Source organism: Pogona vitticeps, chromosome 3 (genome assembly GCF_051106095.1).
Source record: "Pogona vitticeps strain Pit_001003342236 chromosome 3, PviZW2.1, whole genome shotgun sequence".
NCBI lineage: Eukaryota > Metazoa > Chordata > Lepidosauria > Squamata > Agamidae > Pogona > Pogona vitticeps.
This window is the reverse complement of record NC_135785.1, coordinates 75,165,430-75,180,278: the sequence shown is the minus strand read 5'-3', so window position 1 is coordinate 75,180,278 and position 14,849 is coordinate 75,165,430.

Genomic DNA, 14,849 nt, shown 5'->3' with positions numbered 1-14,849 from the left:
ACCAGGCCAGAGCCAAGCCACCGATACCCATCTCAGAGAGCCTCCCCAGAAGGATACCATGGCCGACGGTATCAAAGCCCGCCAAGATGTCGAGGTGGGCCAACAAAGAAATTTTACCGCTGTTGGCCTCCCTCAACAAGTCATCGTACAGGGCGACCAATGCCGTCTCTGTACCGTGGCATGGCCTGAAGCCTGACTGAAAAGGATCCAGGGCATCTGTTTCATCCAGAAGTTAGAAGGTGATACGAATGACCTACATCAGCATCTAGTTGGAGAGGATAATATTGGGTCAGAGGGAAAAGAAAATTGACGTGGTGATATATATTAAAATCTAACAAATATAGATGAATAAATAGCTAGATATGCAGATATATATTAGATGTCACTATATTACAGGCTACCAGGGACCAAGTGCACAAGTATGAAACTTTCTTAAGCTTACACAGTAAGAGTCAAAGCCAGAAATCAGAATCAGTTCTGCCAATTCTTTTTCCTGTCCTTTGCAAATCAGTTTTGCAGCTGTGAAATATAGAAGCATTGCAAATATACATGTGAAAGTCCAGACTTTGAATTGCTGAGACTCAGTATAATACTGCATTATCCTTTAACACTGGATTTTTTTTTTTAAAAAAATCCTTTTCCAGAGTTTTTTAATGTATGAAAAATCACTTTGCAATCACTTTCTGTATTCAGTTCAACTAGAATAGTAATAGGCAAACTCCCCCTACAGGATTTCTCTGACAATTGCCATCTAAAAAGATGCATTCAGGCTCTAATTTTTCCTGCTAAATATTTGGTAATCTATAAAGACTGCTCAGAATGCTCTCAGTAGCTTCACAAAGACAGAAGTATCTTCATCAGAGTATTATATAGTTAATTTCCTTTACGAGATGAATAATGCAAGAAGAAAACCCACTCCCTTTTCCTCGTTCCCCCAGGCCAAAATAGACAAGTTCAACTACAAATGCTATAGGGGGATTTTTATTTATTTATTTATTGCAAACTGCTATCAATTATCTGACTTTTTATTGGCAAGGTTCCACTGGGCAAGAAGAAGAAGAAGAAGAAGAAGAAGAAGAAGAAGAAGAAGAAGAAGAAGAAGAAGAAGAAGAAGAAGAAGAAGAAGAAGAAGAAGAAGAAGAAGAAGAAGAAGAAGAAGAAGAAGAGGGTGGTGGTGGCAGACAGAATAAAGAAAAATGTTTTGATTAGGGGTCTGGTTTTTAGTTCTTATTAAAAGAAATGGTTTAAGAGAAGAAATCAAGAAGATCAAATTAATAAGGAATTAGTCTCTTATTTTGTGCTGAGAAAGATTGGTACTGCTTTTTTCAGCAAATGCCTTTGTCTTAAACCATTCACCAGGAACTAACAGTGAGGTTTAATGCCAATGAATACGAGGGCTGCTAATGCAAACGGGCAGCCCATTATTCTCGCAAAATATTCTCAGATGAGATGAAAATAGGAACAGCAACAATTCTTTTAAAACATCAGACTTTATTTCTGTATGTGAAATGGAGCACACAGATCAAAACTGTGACCAATTAGCTCACAGCTTTATTAATAAACATTATTTCACACTTCTCAATTGTCACTCCTGCCACTCCCACCATACGTCCTTCTGTACAACTGTCAATCAACCCCAGTCACTTAGGATGCAAGCCAATACAAATCTACACGCAACATACAATTGCCACAGAAAGGATCATCCTTCAATATAGAGACAATCTGGTTGGCTTATTTCTACATCCATGTAGTTTATTTTTAAATCCATTCATTCAACTGAATTTTAGATCTCCTAGTTCTCCAAGTTCATTGTCCATTTGCAATAAATATGTCCTCCTTCATTTCTTTTTTTTTTCCTATCATGCAAGTTCCCAGCGCATTTCATGCCCAATTTTGAAGTCATTGGAAGCCAGATTACCTAAAATATTGCATTTTTACAACCTGAAACTAAAAATAATCCATGGTCTCGTTTCCATGAATGGAAAGGCTCGGGTCACTGATTTGGGGGAAATACGCCATTTCCCTCATCCTTCCTGCACAACAGTGCACCTTCCTTGTAGTATGTTGAGGAGTTTGGAGTGGCTGCTGTGATTATGAGGATGTGGGAGGTCTGCTTCCATCAATACATATACTTAAATTTGAACACAATCATAAGCTTTCCATCAGAACAACTAAATATTTGAACAATCTCAGATTCACAATAGTTTCTTAAACATGGGAGCATCACTGGAATGCTTGGATTACAATATAGGCCACAGTCTTTAAAATACAAGCGCACTGATATCATCTGCATTAATCACAATGGCAGGGATCAGATCTCACATGGCCTCTGTAAGAGTAGTTTTTCTGACTCCTGAGATGACTTTTCTTCTCTCTCAGCCTACATAAAGCAGCTGTTATATTAAGTATTCTGCAGATGGATGAGCTGCAATGCTCATACAAATATGTATTACTCTTTTATCAGCTTACATTTTTTGGCCCACCAGGCCAATGACCACAAGTGGGGAGAATATCTCAGCTGGAGGGAAAACAGATCAATGTCTCCTCATTCTGTAAAAAAAGGGGGGGCTCTCTTGGCCACTGGTCAAACATATACTACAAAGTGTTATTTATTGAAGAAAATTGATAACTTGAAGGGGGATTCATAAATGCCTTTTTGGAGAAACAGGAAACCTGTTGCAGTGGTTTCCAGTACAGAATCCACCACACATTACTCATTCCGTTAACAGCACCTGACCAAGGACCTTTTGTGTAGATGAAAAATGTGACATCAGTGAAATAGTTCAACACTATGAAAATGAAATATTTAAATACATGAAACTGACAGCAAGCATTTATTTCAGGCTATTTGAACATTTATTTCAGATTTTTTGAAATGACAGCATAAATTTCTTCTTCTCTTAGAGGAGTAGGATGACCTGACCATGTTTCCATATTCTTTTAATTTCTTTCCTTTATATTTGGTATTTCAAAATATTTCTACTTTCTACACGTTGAAGTTTGCTTCGTGGTAGAGTTCTGTCTTCTGTAAGGTATGTTTTACTTTGTTGCTTATCCTGAAGTATAATATCCATCTTATTAAAATTAGCTGTTTATCTATTATAACTTACTTGTCCAAATATTGTTGTTGTTTAGTCAATAAGTCGTGTCTGACTTTTCATGATCCCATGCACCAGAGCATGCCAGGCCCTCCTGTCTTCTGCTGCCTCCCGGAGTTGGGTCAAATTCATGTTGGTGGCTTTGGTGAAACTGTCCAGCCATCTCGTCCTCTGTCGTCCCCTTCTCCTCTTGCCTTCACTCTTTCCCAACATCAGGGTCTTTTCCTGGGAGTCTTCTTTTCTCATGAGATGGCCAAAGTACTGCAGCGTCACCTTCAGGATCTGTCCTTTCAGTGAGCACTCAGGGTTGATTTCCTTCAAAATGGTTTGTTCTCTTTGCAGTCCAGGGGACTCTCAAGCACCACAATTCAAAAGGATCAATTCTTCAGTGATCAGCCTTCTTTATGGTCCAGCTTCCATACATCGCTACTTCTTCGGTGGTCATCCTTCTTTACGGTCGAGCTTCCATACATTGCTACTAGAAAAACCATAGCTTTGACAGGGACGTGGTGGCGCTGCAGGTTAAACTGCAGAAGCCTCTGTGCTGCAAGGTCAGAAGACCTGGAGTCTAAAGATCAAATCCATGTGACAGATTGAGCCCCTGTCGCTTGTCCCACCTCCCACCAAGCTAGCGGTTCGAAAGCATGAAAAATGCAAAGTGCGAGTAGATAAATAGGTACCACCATGGTGGGAAGGTAACGGCATTCAGTGTCTCACTCTTTGTGACCCCATGGACCAGAGCACGCCAGGCCCTCCTGTCTTCCGCTGCCTCCTGGAGTTGGGTCAAATTCATGTTGGTAGCTTTGGTGAAACTGTCCAACCATCTCATCCTCTATCGTCCCCTTTTCCTCTTGCCTTCACACTTTCCCAACATCAGGGTCTTTTCCAAGGAGTCTTCTCTTCTTATAAGATGGCCAAAGTACTGGAGCTTCAGCTTCAGGATCTGTCCTTTCAGTGAGCACTCAGGGTTGATTTCCTTCAGAATGGTTTGTTTGCTTTGCAGTCCAGGGGGCTCTCAAGAGTCTCCTCCAGCACCACAATTCAAAAGGATCAATTCTTCGGTGATCAGCCTTCTTTATGGTCCAGCTTCCATACATCGCTACTAGAAAAACCATAGCTTTGACAGGGACGTGGTGGCGCTGCAGGTTAAACTGCAGAAGCCTCTGTGCTGCAAGGTGAAAAGACCTGGAGTCTTAAGATCAAATCCACGTGACGGATTGAGCCCCTGTCGTTTGTCCCACCTCCCACCAACCTAGTGGTTCGAAAGCATGCAAAATGCAAAATGCGAGTAGATAAATAGGTACCACCATGGTGGGAAGGTAACGGCGTCCAGTGTCTAGTCGCGCTGACCATGTGACCACGGAAGATTGTCTTTGGACAAATGCTAGCTCTATGGGTTGGAAATGGAGATGGGCACCGCCCCCTAGAGACAGACACGACTGGACAAATTGTCAAGGGGAACCTTTACCTTTACCTTGACTATGCAAACCTTTGTCAGCAAGATGATGTATCTGCTTTTTAAGATGCTCTGTAGGTTTGCCATCGCTTTCCTCCCAAGAAGCAGCCATCTTTTAATTTCGTGGCTGCTGTCTCCATCTGCAGTGATCACGGAGCCCAAGAAAGTAAAATCTGTCACTGCCTCCATATCTTCGCCTTCTATTTGCCAGGAGGTGATGGGAACAGTGGCCATAATCTTAGTTTTTTTATGTTAAGTTTAAGATTATGTTTTGCGCTCTCCTATTTCAGCCTCATTAAGAGGTTCTTTAATTCCTCCTCACTTTCTGCCATTGGAGTGGTATCCTCTGCATATCTGAGGATGTTCATATTTCATCCTGCAATCTTAATTCCAGCTTGGAATTCCTCCAGTCCTGCCTTTCGCATAATGTATTCTGCATATAAGTTAAATAAACAAGGGGACAATATACAGCGTTGCCGTACTCCTTTCCCAATTTTGAACCAATCAGTGTTTCCATATCCAGTTCTAACTGTTCCTTCCTGTCCCACATATAGATTTCTCAGGAGATAGATAAGGTGGTCAGGCACACCCATTTCTTTAAGGACTTGCCATAGTTTGCTGTGGTCAACACAGTCAAAGGCTTTTGCATAGTCAATGAAGCAGAAGTAGATGTTTTTCTGGAATGCTCTGGCTTTCTCCATAATCCAGCGCATATAAGCAATTTGGTCTCGAGTTCTTCTGCCCCTTTGAAATCCAGCTTGCAATTCTGGGAGTTCTCAATCCACATACTGCTCAAGCCTACCTTGTAGGATTTTGAGCATAACCTTGCTAGCCTGTGAAATAAGTGCAATTGTACGGTAGTTGCAGCATTCTTTGGCACAGCCCTTCTTTGGGATTGGGAAGTAGACCAAACTTTTCCAATCCCCTGGCCATTGCTGAGTTTTCTAAACTTGCAGGCATATTGAGTGTAGCATCTTAACAGCCTCATCTTCTAAGGTTTTAAATAGTTTGACTAGAATTCCATCACCTCCACTGGCCTTGTTGTTAGCCATGCTTTCTAAGGCCCACTTGGCTTCATTCTCCAGGATGTCTGGCTCAAGGTCAGCAACCACAGTATCTGGGTTGTCTGGGACATCCAGATCTTTCTGGCATAATTCCTCTGTGTATTCTTGCCACCTCTTCTTGGGGTCTTCTGCTTCTTTGAGATCCCTACCATTTTTGTCCTTTATCATGTCCATCTTTGCACAAAATGTTCCTTTAATATCTCCATTTTTTTTTTGACAGATCTGTTTTTTCCATTTCTATTATTTTCCTCTATTTCATTGCACTGTTCATTTAAGAAGGCGCTCTTGTCTTCCCTTGCTATTCTTTGGAAGTCAGCATTCAATTTCCTGTAACTTTCCCTTTCTCCCTTGCATTTTGGTTCCCTTCTCTTTTCTGCTATTTGTAAAGCCTAGTTGGACAGCCACTTTGCTTTCTTTCATTTCCTTTTCTTTGGGTTGTTTTTTGTTGCTGCCTCCTGTACAATGTTACGAGCATCCATCCAAAGTTCTTCCAGTGGTCTGTCTACCAAATTTAGTCCCTTAAATCTGTTCTTCACTTCCACTGTGTATTCATAAGGGATTTGGTTTAGATTATACCTGATTAGGTATAATCTAAACCAGCGGTTTCTCCTACTTTCTTCAGTTTAAGCCTGAGTTTTGCTATAAGAAGCTACTTTGCTATAAGAGCCACAATCAGCTCCAGGTCTTGTTTTTGCTGACTGTATAGATCTTCTCCATCTTTGGCTGCAGAGAACATAATCAATCTGATTTCGGTATTGCCCATCTCGTGATGTCCATGTGTAGAGTCACCGCCTTTTGTGTTATTGGAAAGGAGTATTTGTGATAAACAGCTTGTTCTCTTGACAAAACTATTAGCTTTTGCCTTGCTTCGTTTTGAACTCCAAGGCCAAAATTACCAAAATTACTATACTGTACTGTAGTGGTGTGTGTGTGTGTGTGTGTGTGTGTGTGTGTGTGTGTGTGTGTGTGTGTGTGTGTGTGTCTGTGTGTCTGTGTGTCTGTGTGTCTGTGTGTCTGTGTGGTGTGATGTATGTATGTGTGTGTATATATATCTATATATCTATATCTCTATCTATATGTTTAGATAGATATAGATATAGATATAGATATAGATATAGATATACACAAAGCAGCAGTCCTTTGGCGTGGCAGCAATATAGAGGCAAAGTGCAAAGAGGATAGCAGTATAGAGCAGTGGTTCTTAACCTTTTTGAAAGAAACGCCCCCTTGAGCCATTGAGGAAGTTATCATCGCCCCCCTCTTATTTCTTATTATATCTTATTATATCTTATTATAGCTTATTTATTTATTTATTTATTTATTTATTTATTTATTTATTTATTTATTTATTTATTTATTTATTTATTTATTTATTTATTTATTTATTTATTTATTTAAGACACTTAAATCCAATGACCCCTGAAAACAAAATTCAATTCCAAGAAAATGAAATGCCCCCAAAAAGTAACATTTAATGATTTAGTTGCAAAAGAAATATAAAAAGGGCATAAAATGCAGGAACTAAAAATTTCAAGACAAAAACTCTGAAACTAAATTAAGATAGGAGGAAAATATATATTCATGCACATTGTAAAAAGGCCGCAGCCCATCTTCACAGGTTTGGCTTGCTCCAGCGCCCCCCTACCGCCCCCTTCTGCTCCAGCGCCCCCACGCCGCCCCTTTTCGTTCTACCGCCCCCCTGAAAAATGAAATGGCCCCCTGGGGGGCATTATCGCCCAGGTTAAGAAACACTGGTATAGAGTATAGAGGAAGGAGAAGATACATCAGATACACATTGTTCACTTATATACACTTAAGCAGAAGCCTCTGTCCAAGATGCAACAGGTGTTGCATTATCTTCATACATGGGTGTTGCATCATACACAGATGTTGCATCATCTTCACAGTTACTGTGACTCAGCACTTCAGAGTCTTGCACAGGTGATCATTATGGCAGCTCATTAACATTACCGTCTGGACCTGTTCAGGCCTATAAAATTCTCAATATTCTGACACTCCCTACTTTACCATTACAGTCCCCTATAATGAGAAGATCTTTATTTAGTGTCAGTTCTAGAAAATGTTATAAACCTTCATAGAATTGGTCAATTTCAGCCTCTTTGCCATTGGTGGTTTGGTGCATAAACTTGGATGACAGTGATGTTGAAAGGTCTGCCTTGGATTCATATTGAAATCATTCTATCATTTTTGAGATTGTATACCAGGACAGCTTTTCCCACTCTTTTACTGACTATGAGGTCTACTCCATTTCTTTTACGGGATTCTTGCCCACAATAGTAGATATGATAATTGTCTGAATTGAATTCACCCATTCCCATCCATTTTAGTTCACAGATGCCCAGGATGTCAATGTTTATTCTTGCCATCTCCTGTTTGACCACATCCAGCTTACCAAGGTTCATAGATCTTACATTCCAGGTTCCTATGCAGTATTTTTCTTTGCAGCATCGGACTTCCCTTTCACTTCCAGGCACGTCCACAGCTGAGTGTCCTTTCGGCTTTGGCCCAACCACTTCATTAGCTTTGGAGCTACTGGTACTTGTCCCCTACTCTTTCTCAGTAGCATGTTGGATGCCTTCTGACCTGAGGGTCTCATCTTCCAGCATAATATCTTTTAACCTTTTGTTTCTGTCCATGGAGTTTTCTTGGCAAAGATACTGGAGTGGCTTGCCAGTTCCTGCTCCAGCTGGATCATGTTTAGTCAGAACTCTCCACTGTGACCTGTCCATCTTGGGTGTTTAAAGCAACAACACTTATTGGGTTTTTGGGGGCCTTTAGAATAAGGGAATTGGTTGCTTCTGCAAAAAATGACAGATCCCTATCTTATTTGCAGAGGAAGAATGTACTCTAGTGGTATCAAAAAGTCAGTTAGTTATTAATTTACACAGGTCAAAAACGGACCAGCAAGGAAAAAGAAAGTTTATATTGCTGGGTCAATGTTCCATAACTGAAATTTGCCCTTTAAGTGCCACACGGGACTATTTGCAGCTTAGAGGGGACCGTGACGGTGGATTTTTTGCAGCATGAGGATAAGTCGCTCCTAACAAAGTATCAATTTTGCAAAGTCACCTCTCAGGCCTTATGCAAGGCTGAGATAAAAGGTTGGCACTTTGGGACACATTCCTTTCATACTGGTGCCGCAGCTACAGCAGCAAACCTTGGTTACAGAAAGGAGGACATCAAGAAGGTGGGGATATGGGCCTCACCCAGATTTCGTGATTATGTGCACCCCCTGCCACAGTTCTAGGTGCTGCTGTGCTTTGTTTGGTTCTTTCTCACTGAGGGCCACAGAGACCTTTGGCCCATGTTTGTATTCTTTGGCACAGTTACCTGTTTGGGCCAGTAAAGTACACCAGTTGGACCAGTTGGGGACAGAACTTGGGACTTCACACTTTTGCTGCATTGGAATGGAGGGGATGGAGAGGTTTGCTATGGGACAGGTTCCTGGACCTGGTGTCCTAGGATGCTCTGTATGTGATCCCCGATATTTTGGTTATTCATCTGGGAGGAAATGACTTGGCTCAGAAGTCAGGCAAGTCTTTGATCCTTCAGATCCTAGCAGACCTTGAGGTCTTTGCAGCTAGCTGTCCATCGACATGCATTATCTGGTCAGCTATCATTCCAAGGTTAATAAGAAGAGCTAGTTGTGACCTAAGTGCATAAATACGGCAAGAAAAGGAGTTAACAGGGAAGTGAGCAGAGCCATTATGCAGGGCTTAGGGTCAGTCATAACACACCAGACGATTACAGTCTCCAGGCCCGAGTTATATCAGCCAGATGGAGTTCACTTGTCTGACAAGGGGTTAGACATTTTCTTGAGTGAGTTACAAGGGGGCCTTTGGGCTGAAATTTTCGGCTTGGTGGGAGGCATGGGGCATACGTTGCAGCCCCAATGCCATGGCAGGTAGTGCATAAGGAATAGGTTCAAGTGAGTTCAAAAGTGGGCAATCAGGGGGTAGCACCCTTCCTCTCAGGTTAGAATTAGCGGAAGTTAGCTGAGGGGAGGGGAAGCAAAGTACTCCGGTTACATTATGCCTGAAGGTGTTCTGTAGGGTAGGACAGCACGCTTGCAGAATAGGAATTCACTTAAGCGAGGTCTGGACCAGAACATCAAAACAGACTCCAGGCACAGACCAGAATTGCACTACGGTAGGCCCCCTTGTGAAAGGGGAATTAAAGTTAATAAAAATTAATAAAAATGTGGCCCAGTTACCCCATGTCATGTATCTCGTCTTTTTATTCTGGGCTGGGCAGGCAAAGTATATTTTATAAAACTGAAACAAAAGAACCTTTTTTCACTTCAAAATAAGACAGAGGGTGCCACCCACAATCATGGCCAAACCACACATCTACTTCTGCACATCAGCACTAATATGTAGAAAGAACAATTTCTCAACTCCGTACTGGAGTGATCTAGAAAACTATGTTTGGACTGATCCCAATTGTTCTAAATAACAGTAATCTCCAACCCTAGATCAACCTGGGATGGTATTTAGTTGACATTTTTAGAGTAATCCCAACTGTTCCATCATGGAGCTACAGAGCAGGATAAACTTCTGTGTAGCTGGCCTCTAGGCTGAGAGGGGAAAGGGAAGCCAATTTGGGGGGGGGGCAGCTGAATTGTCCTGTTACTTCCACTGATGTCCATCTACTGCTGTGCCTCTGACAGCAGTTTTTGCAGGAATCAAAAAGTGAAACTTTTCATGGCATTAAGATAATGCCTGTAATCTTTTAAACTGCTAATAGCTGTCAACAAAGTTATTCCTAAATACACAGGGGACAATGATGGTAGAGGATGAGAGGGAATGCAGCCCAGGCCAAAGTGGTCAATATTGTTACCTTCAAAGACTATTCCTTACACTGCTCCTCCTTTCTCTTTTCTTCTACCCATATTTAAAGCTCAGTGCTTGTTGACTAGCTCAGTGGTTCTTAACCTTTTTGAAAGAAACGCCCCCTTGAGCCATTGAGGAAGTTATCATCGCCCCCCTCCCCGCAGTGAAGATATCTTATTTATTTATTTATTTATTTATTTATTTATTTATTTATTTATTTATTTATTTATTTAAAACACTTAAATCCAATGACCCCTGAAAACAAAATTAAATTCCAAGAAAATGACATGCCCCCCAAAAAGTAACATTTAATGATTTAGTTGCAAGTGAATTTTAAGACGCAAAAGAAATATAAAAAGGGCATAAAAACAAATGCAGGAACTAAAAATTTCAAGACAAAAAGTCTGAAACTAAATTAAAATTGGAGGAAAATATATATTCATGCACACTGTAAAAAGGCTGCAGCCATCTTCACAGGTTTGGCTTGCTCCATCGCCCCCTACCGCCCCCTTCTGCTCCAGCGCCCCCACGCCGCCCCTTTTCGTTCTACCGCCCCCCTGAAAAATGAAATCACCCACTGGGGGGCATTATCGCCCAGGTTAAGAACCACTGGACTAGCTCACTGGTCAGCTGATTGCACTGAGGATATCTGCAGCAACTCAGTCCCTTTTTACTGCAAATTCTTACTGTAATTTCACAGCTGTCAGCCAAAGAACCATTAATAAAGAAGATGTCATAGGAGGAGTAGGCAGGAAATTTCTGACAATAGCGTGGTCTCCATATGACAAGTGGGAAGTATGACATGGCAACAGAGGGGCATGACAAAAGAACTTTTGAAAACTGAACATTTTATGGACAGTTTTCAATGGGCTTTGAAGTTCTTGCTTAGGCAGGGAGTTTTTTTTAAAATCTTATTTCAATCATGGAGGCTGTAGGATCTTCATGCTATGGACCAAATGGCATGTAATGTGATTTGCACATCATCACCATCATTTAATCTCCATGAAGATAATTGGAACCAGGTTATGGTTTAGACTGAAGAGGTCACTTCCATAAATTTACCAAAGTCCCCTCTGGGGCTACTGGTTGGTAAAACAAATAAACTAAACATGGCTGAAGATTCTAATCACACAGTTCCTACATCACAATTAGTTAGGCTGCTACCTGTGCATTTCAAAAATGATTGCTTTTGCATTTGTCTCCTTCAGAATTCTGCAAGATAGTTGGTAGGCGATGGAAGAAAACATTAGTATGGCATGGAAGGCAGCAAGATCCTAATCATGTCATGCTGGGTTCCAGGAGCAGTCATTTCCAGAAGGTCTATGGAATAATCATGTTCTGTTATGTTGTATGGTGGTGGTGTTCATGGTTAACAAGTATTTTCAATAAGCATCTTGAGTAATATTAAAACATACACACCATGCCAGCCACAAGAGGAAGATAGGAAAATATCCCAAGGTGAAGCTCATAGAGTCCACTGGGTTTAGGTTGCCACGGAGCAAAGGAGAGGAGTATGTGACATGAAGTATTTTACAAGATGCTTAACAAGAACATGGGGGAAGGGGCTTGAAATCCATGAAATCAATGCCATAAACTTATATTGTTTATTCTGGGCAGTTAGTGAAGCGCAAGATGATCAATGTTAGAACAGCATTATTCACTTTAAATATCAATGGCTAGAAGAAAGAAAGTGAATGGGTATATATGATGAGTATACCAACAATGCTACATGAGGAGGGGGGGTGGCGAGACAGTCAATACATAAAACAAAGAACTATACAATTTTAAATTACTTGATTTGGCATACAAGCAGTGATTAGTGATGAATACGGTTCAATATGACAAAGTGAAAAATAATGAGATTAGAGCAGGAGAGCAACTTGGGAAAGAAATCAACTGCCATTCATCACACACATCCACATATGATTCAAGACATTTACTGAAGTTGTCAGATGGAGTCTTACCTGTGTGTCTACTTCCTGTGTCTGATGTTCAGCTAGCCACAAATGGGAAATTCCCACCCCTAGCTGAAATTGGGTAGACTAGTTCCAAACTTTCTTGAAAGAGTCTTGTTTTCTGAAGGAGGGGGCTATTAATATCTGTCATTCCCATCTATTGACAAATCACACAAAGTTGATTAAGACAAACAGTTCGACATGTTGACCAGAAAGGTGGAACTATTATAACTATTTGATAAGACTGAGAAGTGCTATGTCCTGGCCATCCCACATTTGTATATTTATGCAGCATGTGGTCTTGGGCAAGTCCCAGGATGCCCCTAGAAGAAGAGAATAGTAAACCAGCTCTATGTAGAAAACCCTGAAAGGGGGCCTCATGACTTAGAATTGACTGCATGGCACACAGTTACTATTATGTTACTTTTTAAAAGCAGCAATCCAAGCTCTGTTTAATGCAAAATAATAAACACTTTCCTCATGCTTTGAGCAGGATAAATGTAAATAGAAGTACTCACAGTCATATTGGGTAAGGTGCAGCATGTTAAAACTATGATGAATGTGAAGAATATTTTTTTGAAATGCCTGGTTTCTATGTTAGCTTAAAAAAAGCTTTCTGAATTGAAATCCAGGCTCTTGTCAAGTGTTTTCTGACACAGTTGGAACAGCCACATCAGATCTGTATTTCTTCCATAGGAGGCGTGAGATAGGGCCAGAGGATGTTTCATTAGTGTAATAACACTGTCTTTGAAACTGCTTGGTCATGACTCATGAGCTGTAAAAGGAGAGGCCTTGTCTCTTACTGTCTTCAACATTCTCAAAAAGGAAAGAACGACAGTGCTAGTCATTTCTCCTATGGGTCAGAGCTCAAGTTTTACTAAGCTAAGTTTGCAATGTTCTATTTCTTGGCCCATTTTAAGTACAAATGAACCCTAGTGCTACCAAAAAAAACATTATGAAAAAAATGAGCAGCAATAAATCTAAGAGTTGACTGAGTACTGAAACTATTACTGGCTAAGTTTGCAGGGTTGAAGGTTGGGTGTGTGTGCTGATTATAACATGATTCCCCACCTCCTATCCTGACTTCCCATGTTCTGAACTTAGCTGAAATTCTCAGAGTAGCTGAGGGTCCAATGGATTTTCTCAACGGCAGCATATGCCTGTGAACTATTCCTACTACAATGCAAAATATTTGGGAGTGGCTTGGTAATGGGCAGGTAAACACCTTCAGCTTGAACAAACATTGCAAATTTTTGCACTACACCACTGAGAGTGAAAGATATCAACGCTTCACAGAAGGAAATGGGGAAGAGTGTTTCCTTCGCCTTAAGAGGACACAATTTTAACAACGCTTAACTCTTGTTCTTACATAGAAAATGTAGCTTTAGTGGTAAGCTCTGTAGCCAGGGTGTGGGGGGGGAATGGATCCTTCCCCCTAGAGCTGTACTTTACCCCTGATTTTTAAAAGCTTTTTACATTCATGAAATGCTGGACAATGCCAGCCTCCATTTAAAGAAGGACTGTTTTAAGAACAGGAGCAATTTAAGAATAAACTCAAGTAAGAACATCACTGAATAAGGCATGACAAATGCCCAACTGATGCTTCAGACTCTTCCCACACAGGTCTGATGGTGGGTTTTCCATGACCACAAGTGGCCTAATTAATTCACTGATCTTGAAGAAAACAAAATGTATGCTCCTTGAGGAGTTAAATAATAGAGCTTTATATCATGGCCTACAGTTAGACTCCACCCCTTAGATTTTTTTTCTTTGTTCTTTTTTCAGTTTTAGCTTCTCTATTGAGCTACCACTAAAACAAACAAAAATATTTGTGGGCAGTAAAAACAAAGAGCTTGTTTATTCTGCAATTATTAAGAGTAAAGCAAATTTAGCTGCTTACTGCTGCAGGGTGAGATAAAGAGATTGCTTTATAAATAATCTGAGAATATATTTATCCTAAGCCACCTTTTATTCTTTTGAAGCACTTGATATATTCATAAAATATAATGGTTGTTTTTCTTCTTCTTCTTCTTCTTCTTCTTCTTCTTCTTCTTCTTCTTCTTCTTCTTCTTCTTCTTCTTCTTCTTCTTCTTCAGTGCTTGATGGTAAAAATGAAAACAGCACTACAGTTTTTGCTATGTGCCATTATGTCACTTCTGCTATACGGTGACCATTCGAATTAATCACCTCCAAAAGGTCCTGTTATTAACAACACTGAGGATGTCAGTTTCGCTTGGGAGGGATGAGCAGCTTAGAACTAAACCTCTGCATCGCCGATACGGTAAACAACTTTTAAAATGCATTTCTTCCTTCTGAAGACTGCTTTTTTCTGCATAAACCTTCGGAGGGAAAGATAAGAAATGTATACAGCTAATTAGACTCTTTAAAGACTGCGTTGATTTAGAGTGGAATACTCTTTTTGT